This window comes from Pezoporus wallicus, unplaced genomic scaffold (assembly GCF_028554395.1).
Source record: "Pezoporus wallicus isolate ANWC-B61680 ecotype Strahan unplaced genomic scaffold, APGP_CSIRO_Pwel_v1 contig_2908, whole genome shotgun sequence".
Classification (NCBI taxonomy): domain Eukaryota; kingdom Metazoa; phylum Chordata; class Aves; order Psittaciformes; family Psittacidae; genus Pezoporus; species Pezoporus wallicus.
This window is the reverse complement of record NW_026642179.1, coordinates 4,903,451-4,912,282: the sequence shown is the minus strand read 5'-3', so window position 1 is coordinate 4,912,282 and position 8,832 is coordinate 4,903,451. Positions and strand designations below refer to the sequence as shown.

At 37.8% G+C, this 8,832-nt stretch overlaps 1 protein-coding gene across 3 annotated transcripts in view; it reads left to right on the top strand.

Annotated features, from left to right (window-relative positions):
- ERC1 (ELKS/RAB6-interacting/CAST family member 1) overlaps positions 1-8,832 on the top strand; it is a 290,910-nt gene that overhangs the window by 8,666 nt on the left and 273,412 nt on the right. The gene's annotated exons all lie outside the window — the stretch shown is intronic.

The window sequence follows — 8,832 nt, the reverse complement described above, 5'->3', positions numbered from 1 at the left end:
ACAGCAGTAACCTCCACCAGCTGCCTGCCCTCCTTTTCTCCTGGAGGTTACTGCATCTATAGAAGTAGGTGGCTGTGTGTATGTCTCCTGAGCTGCTGTGACCTACAGCCTGACATGTTACTGAATTTTGTGTTGAAAACTGCAGCAGCTCAGATGCTTGCCCCAGTTCAGGGTCACTTATGAGTCAATACACTTACAGCCATATCAAAAAAGATGAGAAGAGAAAAATCACTGCTATTATGAACAGAGTTGGTAGTACTAGAGTTGGTGCTGGTTTTTTTTTTTTCAATAATAAAATATTTGGGCTAACCCACTAATTAGCAACTGAGACAGCTGTACTGAATATAGGTCAGTTCTGGAAGTATAGTTCAGAACTTTATCACAGAACAGTGTTTCCCTGTATAGTCGAGTATATGACTTAACTATATCATCCAGATATTTGGAATTGTCTGAATCCATCAAGCTACAACAGAGGCTGCAGCTAGAATAAGTCTGGTATCTGCTGAGTGAAATGTGACTTTATCATAGTACTTGATATAATCTGAACTTTCTCCATCATCTCTGGGAAACCAGTTTAGCTGTAATTAAATCACTGTAGGGATGTTTGCAGGTTTTCTTCAGTTTGGGTTTCTGCTCTCTGGGCTGTATTAAAGTAGCATGTTTTTTATAAGTCTTAGCATTTATCTTTGATCCTGTCACAAGCTCTTATGAGAATTGCATTAACTTTTCCTCTCTAATATCTGGCTAATGGCCTGACTAGCAAAAAAGCAGGTTGGGTATTTACATGGCCTGTATCTTTTTCTTGAACTGCAAGTCTTGGTCATGAAAGAAACCTAGGTTGGGTTTTTTTGTTTTGCCGAATCTGCCACTTTCTCGGTTCTTGGTAGCAGTTACCTGTGATGCTGCATGAATAGAAATATTTCACCATGCTATTGTAAACAGTGCAAGAGCTCCTTTGATGCTAGTCCTTATTTTGTGAAGCAGGATACTCTGCCACTGTTATCCCTCCTTCCCTTACCCCTCCCTATTTTCAAGTCTGTTCCCCCAAAAGCCTCTATTGTGTGAGAGGTTTGTTGCGACACTTAACCTGGCTAAGCCACTTGAAAACTGTGGAACATTTAGAAGGTCTGTCCGTATGTAGGGATGGATGCATGCACGAAACAATAATATGCATTCTTGGATCTTGTGCCTGCCCTGCTGTAAGGGCACTCTGGGTGATGAGGATTCGATCAACTGCTGCCAGTTTGAGCCAAGATTTTAACTGTGGCATGCAGAATGCTGCCATATGGCAGTGGAAGAGCATGAGACCCTAGAAAATCCAGCAATGGTTTAGGAAGAGCCTTATTTCTTAGCATGTGGGTTGTGTCACTGTCATTAGCACAATTTTGTTGTCAGGGTGAAATTATGATGGAAATTCTGTAAAGTATGCTTTGCTTGGTGATGTTACCCATGGTGACTTTGGACTAGCTGTCAGCGTGGATTCACCAGAAACATGGTTCTAGGTACTTCTGGGCTTTCAAAATACCTTTAACGCGTCTGTCATTTTGTTCCTCCTGTTGGGAAGTTGGTTGTTGGTTGCATGCCTCCTGGGGGGAAGAGAGAAACAGACATGTATGCAAACACATCGTATTTACTGACTGTATACGCTAAAAATGAGACAAACTCTTTAGCCGTACAGTGACAGGAAATTAACATACACAGGCCTTCAGTCTTTTAGGTAATTAGAAGAGTGAGAGTTGTTTTAATCGGTTCACTGAATGTGTTCTGTTGCTTTTTGTGTTTTGAACTTTTTTAAAAGGAAAGAAAAAGACTCATGATAATTTTTATTGTTTATCTCTGTTGGGTTTTGTTCACATCTGCTTTTAAATTTAAAGACTTACATTTAGCTTTTAGTCATTGACAAAGCAAATCCTGATGCACATATCCAGCCTACTTACGTGTGTCAGGACATAGGGCAGGGAGGGACTGAGTCCAGTCCCTGGTAAACCCAGGCAAGAACCAGCAGCTGAGAATGGTCCGCAAGGTATCTTCATCATGTGCTAATCATCCTGTAACAAACTCTATGCTGCCAGTGAAATACTAAAAACTATAGGAGAGAATAGATGCTGAAACAGTGTCCAAGACCTAGCCATACCTGGAAGCCTTGAAGCAGGAGGTCCAGAAGTGTTAAGAAGGAAAAAAAGTTTCTATTGGTACCCAGCAGCCTGACAAAGGGAAAGAACTTGCTTGTGCACCCAGATTTAGTGACCAGGTTAACTCTTGGTGTGCTGTGAACAGAACCACTTCAGTCTGACAAGTGAGATGAGGTGAGACCTTTGGAAATACCAGTAGCCCTTCATGTTCTGCCTGGAGTGGAAGCTGACCTCCAGAGCTTTAGGGAAGAATCCTTGAAAGCAAGTGGTGCATCTCAAAGAGTAAATAGATACGAGTAAATAAAGCTTTAGCTGAAATACACGCATTTTTATAATAATAGTAAGCTTTTTTTTCCTTTTTTTGTGGTATTTTTTTTTTGGGAAAGCAAATGCAAAGGAATTAAGTTGTGAATGTGAGAGTGTATCCTTTATGCTGATATCAGGTCTTAAGGGGATTCTAAGAAACAAAATCTGATGTCAGTTACAACTGCTTTTACAGAGAAGCTGTTATAGAGTAGAGCATGTTGTGTCATCTTGCATTTTCCTTGCAGAGTATGTAGATCTCATGAAATGAAATGTATATTTGCAGCAGACAGATTAACTAGGAAGCTGATGAATATTTCTGTTTCTTATTTAGAGGATTTTGGGTAGTGTATTCTGCATGGGATATCTTGTAGGAATGGGAGAAAAAGAATGAGAAACAGAATGGTGTCTGAAAAGGACAGAGAGTCAAGATGTTTCCATGATCTGTGGTGATTTAAGGTGTATGTGCACCATTTGCACTAACCTTTCAAATTTAAGTGTAACCTGAGTGTCAGCTTATGGTTAGAAATAAAGTACTTTGCCAAATGACTGCTGTGTTTTTCCTCAAAATGTTAAGGTCAGGGTTGCTGGCCTTCTTTTTACAAAAGGTTTGCAAGAATGTTTTTTGATGTGTCAAAGTCACCTGAAGATTATCAGGGATTTTTGAGATATTTTTTCAGGGAAGATTTCTGTCTGTGTATATGGGTGAGAATGTATCAAGTCCTGTCTTGTGTTTGGTGAAAAAGAACAGGGGCACTATTGTTTTCAGTGAACTTGGCAGATGTGCAAGTAGGTGAACTTCAGCATCGCACCTTCCACCCTTCTCCCAACAAAACTTTAAAAAGGATTGGACCTAAATAGATGTCAGTGCTTTGGCATCTATTTATGTGCTATCTGGGAATGAGAATCACAATTTGAACAGGTACTTTTTTGGTCTTTTTGTCTTAATTGAATTCATCTCTTTTGCTTTCTTGCTGTTGAGGCCATGAGTATAAGATTATTTTGATAAGGATAAACAACCCTAAGTTTTGTGGGTTCAGTGCTTTGTGTCCCATGACACCAGCATTGGCTGGCTTGCAAACAATTTCCAGAGTGAACATTCTGCTGCCGTTTTTGTTTGTGTGTTGTTAATTTAACATGAAGAGTAATGACCATTTTTACCTTTGAAAACTAGTCAAACCTAATCTACAATATAGTCCTAAGATAGATGCTTCACATTTTTTTATCTACAGGACCATAGCAACCGTAGCTTTTGTAATTGTGGTGTGCACCAAAAGGTAACAGGAATTCAGTTTCCCTCTTGGTCTTGGTTAACACACCCTGAAGTCGTGAATCAAAGCTATCTGGCAGGGTTTCACTGGAATAGAAGATGTTCCTTTTTTTTGGGATTCCATTCCAATAGAGCTCCCTGCTCTATTCTGGAGTCCAGGTCTTACTGTATAATCTAGTAATGCTTTTTTCTGATTAACTATTCAGGTGTGAATTATGAAAATGTGAGCAATTGCTGCCTCTGTTAATGAAGTCTAATGTGTCTGCAACAGTGCTTTATCAGATTAAGACAGCTCTTTTAAAGGCTGACTTTTCTGTAGCTATTATAAAGCTGACATTCAAAGCTTTCCTTGTGCAGACAGGAATTGGTGCTACAAGAAAGCTCAGTCTTCTGGAAGCTGGCTTTATGGCTTCCATTATGCTGATGGAGAAATCACTGTGCTGTAAGATGTGCGTGCTTGCTTGCCTAGTTCCTGATCAAACTGTCCCATTCCCGACTGTCAGGCAGTGACGCTGTTAAGGAGCTGACTCTGTAAATGTTGCTGTCAGCCCATGTCAGTCCTTAACAGAAATTGCAAAAAAGAAATTAGGAGGAAATGTTCCTTGCTGAAGGCTACAGAAGTTATTCCAAAATTCTTTTTGTTTTAACAAATGTGAGCTGGGATTTTCCTGTATTTCTGCAGTATGCTTTTCCCTATTTGGTTGTTACGTACCTAGAAGTAATTACTGTGGTATTAGTATTTGTCCTGGAATAGGGGGAGAAAGGAAAGATGTCATATCTATCTATCTATCTATCTATCTATCTATCTATCTATCTATCTATCAATCAATCATCAGTCTATCTATCTATATGACAGAGAGATCCTCCAGAGGTTGACTTTGCATTAATGAATCTTCAGTTTGCTGTCAGCTGTAGACAGGAATGTCAGCCTTCTGAGCCATTGTTTCACATAGAATACTAGATGTAGGGGCTGATTGAGACAGTGTTAGTAAACACATGCAATTTTATTGGATTATTTATACTGAAGTTGATCCTCCAGAATTTCTAACATTTCTACTATGCCTGAATACAACCCTTATTGAAAACACGCCATCTTTTGACAAGAGTAGTGTACATATTCCTGCCCTCTCTCACTTTATAATTGCCTTAAAAGTATGTCAGCATGAAGTTGGGCAGGTTGCTTTTTACTGTTCTTTCAGAAGGTTAGGTTCTGCTGCAGGATTTACCAGCTTTCATGCTGCTTTGAATTACCTTTTTCATTATGTATGGTTCTGGATATCGCTGTACTTCTTGGAGTGGCAGCTGCTTTGGAGAAGGCTTGATTCTCAGTTGCTTTTCAGTGGCCATGACAAGGCTATTGTAGTGAAACAGATTCATTTCAGTTGCTACAAGTTGCACTGTAGTGCATTTAAATGTTTACTGTCAGATGAACTTTTTTTTCACAGTTCATGGTGTCTGAGTGTTTTTGGACAGTTTCCTGAGATCTTCTAAGACATCTTTTAGCTGGCGCTTTAGGCAGGATGCAGTTAATCTTTCATACAAAAAATGTGTTTATAACTATCCTTTTTTCAAACCTTTTCCTGCAATATTGTATAATTCTCATCTATTCTTTTAATGGTTCTCATAGTCCTCCTTTCAAGCTTTTTCATAATCTATAGATAGCATTTTCAACTAGTGAAGCAGGTCGATCGTGTGTCTCTGTACTTGCAAAGCTGCTATGGAAGTCTCTGGATATTTACATGAAGTTTTTACTTCGGCTGACATTGATTTGTTTGATTGCTGATTTTTTTATTCGGCTTGCAGATAGGATGCTCTTTGGAAGTTTGTGTTCTCTTAGTGAACAGAGAACAAGAAAGTTTTGTTTCACAAATGTAAAGGTATGCAAGCGACCTTGGGGAAAAATGGTTTAGCACTGACTTCAGTGGTTTTGTTTTTTTTAAACACTTGCAGTTTATAGTTTCTTTCTTTATAAACTTAAGTAAGGGGTCCTGCACTGGCAGAAAACACTAAAGGGTTTTGAAACCTGCAGGAGAGTTTGCAAAGGAAAAGTGGTCAATACATTCATGTCACAGTTGGACAATGTTCCTTGTGGTTACCACCGTCTTTAAGGTTAAGGGATGGTTTATTTGTGACTATATTTAGAATCACAGTAGAAGAGGAAAAAAAGTAACAGGACTACATGTTGTCCTCATGGAAGATAAGATTCTACTTCTGAAATTCCTAGTACAACACTAGTCTGGTGCAGAATGTTGAAAAAACTTGTAACTTTTCTGTTATGTTGCTGTCTGAAAGAAATATTCCATGTAATTTTGCTTGGATTGCTGGAGGGTAACTGGAAGTTTTTTCTTCTTCCTGATTAATTTGTATTATGAATGAGAAAAGATGTTTCCGCCACTTCCTTCACTTTGCTGTTTCCAGGATAAAAAAATGTTTTTCCTAGTGTGGATTGTCTTAATATCTACTTCTGCTTATGGATTCCTAATAGCAACAAAGTGAAATGGCTGGTGATAAATGTTATTAGAAGAAAAAAAAGTGGGAAGGAGGAGGGAAGAGTTTAGATTTATCTTGTAACATATTGGGTTTTTTGTTTGTTTGTCTGTTTTCTTTCTTGACAAATCTCTATGTCAGTGGAAATACTGAAACTAGTTCCATGGTTGGAAAGGTGTATTTAGTTAATATTCAGAATATTCCCAATTTTTAAAGTCTAACAATGATGTAATCAAAGTTCTCATCTCAAGAAAAATACTGGAGGGTTATGTTGTTTCCAGAGACTTTCTTCTCTTAATCTAATGCTTTTGTTTGTTTTTGCTTTTGAGAAGTGAATGCAGAGTAATGTGTGGTGACAGTGTCAGCAATGTCAGAGTTCTGTCTGAGTTTTACATATGCTGGCTCCAGGAATCCTTTCTGTAACCCTAATAAACAGCTAATTTTAGCAGCTGGCTTTTGTAGCTTGAATTATTTGATTTTTTTTTTTTTTTTTCTGGAATAACAGAGGTTTCAGTGCCTACCTGTGGAACAAAGCTTAGAGCTGCATAAGCAAGCATAGGATTGCTGTTTCCACTGAAGGTGGATGAGAGCTAACCTGCCTGCTGGTGTATTAGAAGATGGCTACTGCACCAGTGCCTGCTGTGGTACCAGCTCCTTTCAGCTGCCTGGGAAACTACTTTTCGGTCAAGGACATCAGTCACTTTCATTTTTTGAAAAGCTATTAACAGTTTAACAAAACGTTTACAAAAGCAATTCCATGAGCTTTCCGTTTTGGGTGTGATTAACTTGTAAGAATCTAAAATCTTTTTTTGGGCTTCTTATATGTTATTAAGTACTTTACTAGGTGATATTCCTGCATGCAACAGTAATATACTTCTAGCAACATTTAAACTTAATGTTTTTGGGAGAAAGTACTTTAAAACACAAAGAATAAAACATGTCTAATCTTCTGGTTAACTTGTATGAATCTCTTAAGTGAATGCATGTTTGCACTGATTTACTGTGGTGAGTTTCTAGCAAAGAAATTAAGTGCTGTGAGTTAGATTAATTTTTCAAGAGAATCTTTGTGACTGCAAGATCTCTCTTGAATGTACTTTATGTAGTGTCTAAGAAATCATATCTAACTTGTTTTGAGTGCTCAAGTGGTGTCACAGCAGCATTTTTAGCATTTTGGTATCTCATTAGTCTGAGATAGCTTTTCTGTTTGTAAGAAGTGTTTTTCTTCCAGATCTGTGGCACAGTGTCTTGCTTATTGAAGCAACTCCAGTAGAACACTGTAGGCTTTGTTACATAGTTTATATTATGTACTGTTTTTGCATAAGCTGAAATAGAAGAGAGATTTTATCTGTAACTTGTATTTTAGAAATTATCTGTAGGTGGTGTTTTGGTAACTAATTTCAATTATTAATGCTGCTGGCTATCTTTCCTTGGCCTTTTTTCCTTTACATATGTGTTTTCAAATATTCCATAGCAATATTGTTGCTAGCTTTGGTTGTCATTAAAAAAAACCAGAGAAAGTGAGAGTAAGAGAGAGAGAGCGCTTGAACTTCTTGAGGACTGCTCACAAAACGGAATCAGCTTCCATAAGCTTTGTGAAATTACTTATGATATTGTATCTACTATGAAATAGTGCGAAAATGACAAGATGCTGGCTCACTCTGATCTTGTTTTCCATTTAAAACTCATGGTTAAAATAAACATTTAAAAACTATTTTTTTGTTGTATCTTTTCCTGTACTAACTTGTTTCTGAAAGGAAAAAAAAAAAGTATCTTTATCAAGCTTTTACTTTTTTCTTTCTATCCTTTTTCAGTCTTCTTTGCAATGTTAATTTTTTGGTCTCTTCCCCTCCACCCACTTGTACTATTTTTACAGTTTCTTTTGTAAGTGTATTCTTCTTTTGAGACTAATCTTACATCTTCTTGCCCAATTATTATCTCACAAATATGCCATAGGGTTTGGAAAAATTGATTCCTAATATCTGGAAAACCTTACTTCCAAGCAGAAGGTGAAGCTAAATGAAAGCTGGTGTGAAAGGAAAGATACTGGAATATGTAAGATGCTGCTGCTCTTTGGACACTATCTGTACTCTTTTCATCTGATGGGGAGAGGTCAGATCAGGAATGTTTCAGTGTTCTGGTTTTCATTTCAGTTGAGCCCACCAGTGGCTTGAAATAGTGTACACTGAAAGAAACGGGGGAAAAAAAGTGAGAACTCTATAATAGGAGTAGTTCTAAATTACAGTTGTTCAGTCAGAAGAGTGGATTTCATCTGTTTCTTGCTCCTCTGTGTGATCTTGGCTACTAACACTGGTCTCAGCCCAGTGCCCCTGAAGAGTTACCTGCTAGCACTTACAGAACAGCATAATGTTAACAGCGCAAAACCGTGGAATTTTATTGTGTGTGCTATCAGAGTTCTTGTTTAAAGAAGTAGAGGGGAGGAGGAACTGCACTATGATGATATGGTACTGTTCTGTTTTCTTAAGAGGTTACTGCTTTTGGAATTATATTATTTAATGGAATTAATCTGAGCTGGTTAGTAAGAAGCATATTTGGATTGAAATCTTTGCTTGACCTTAACAAAGATTTTTGTTTTGGACCAAATCCCAGTTTGAGAGAAAATAAGACACTTGAACCAGTTTT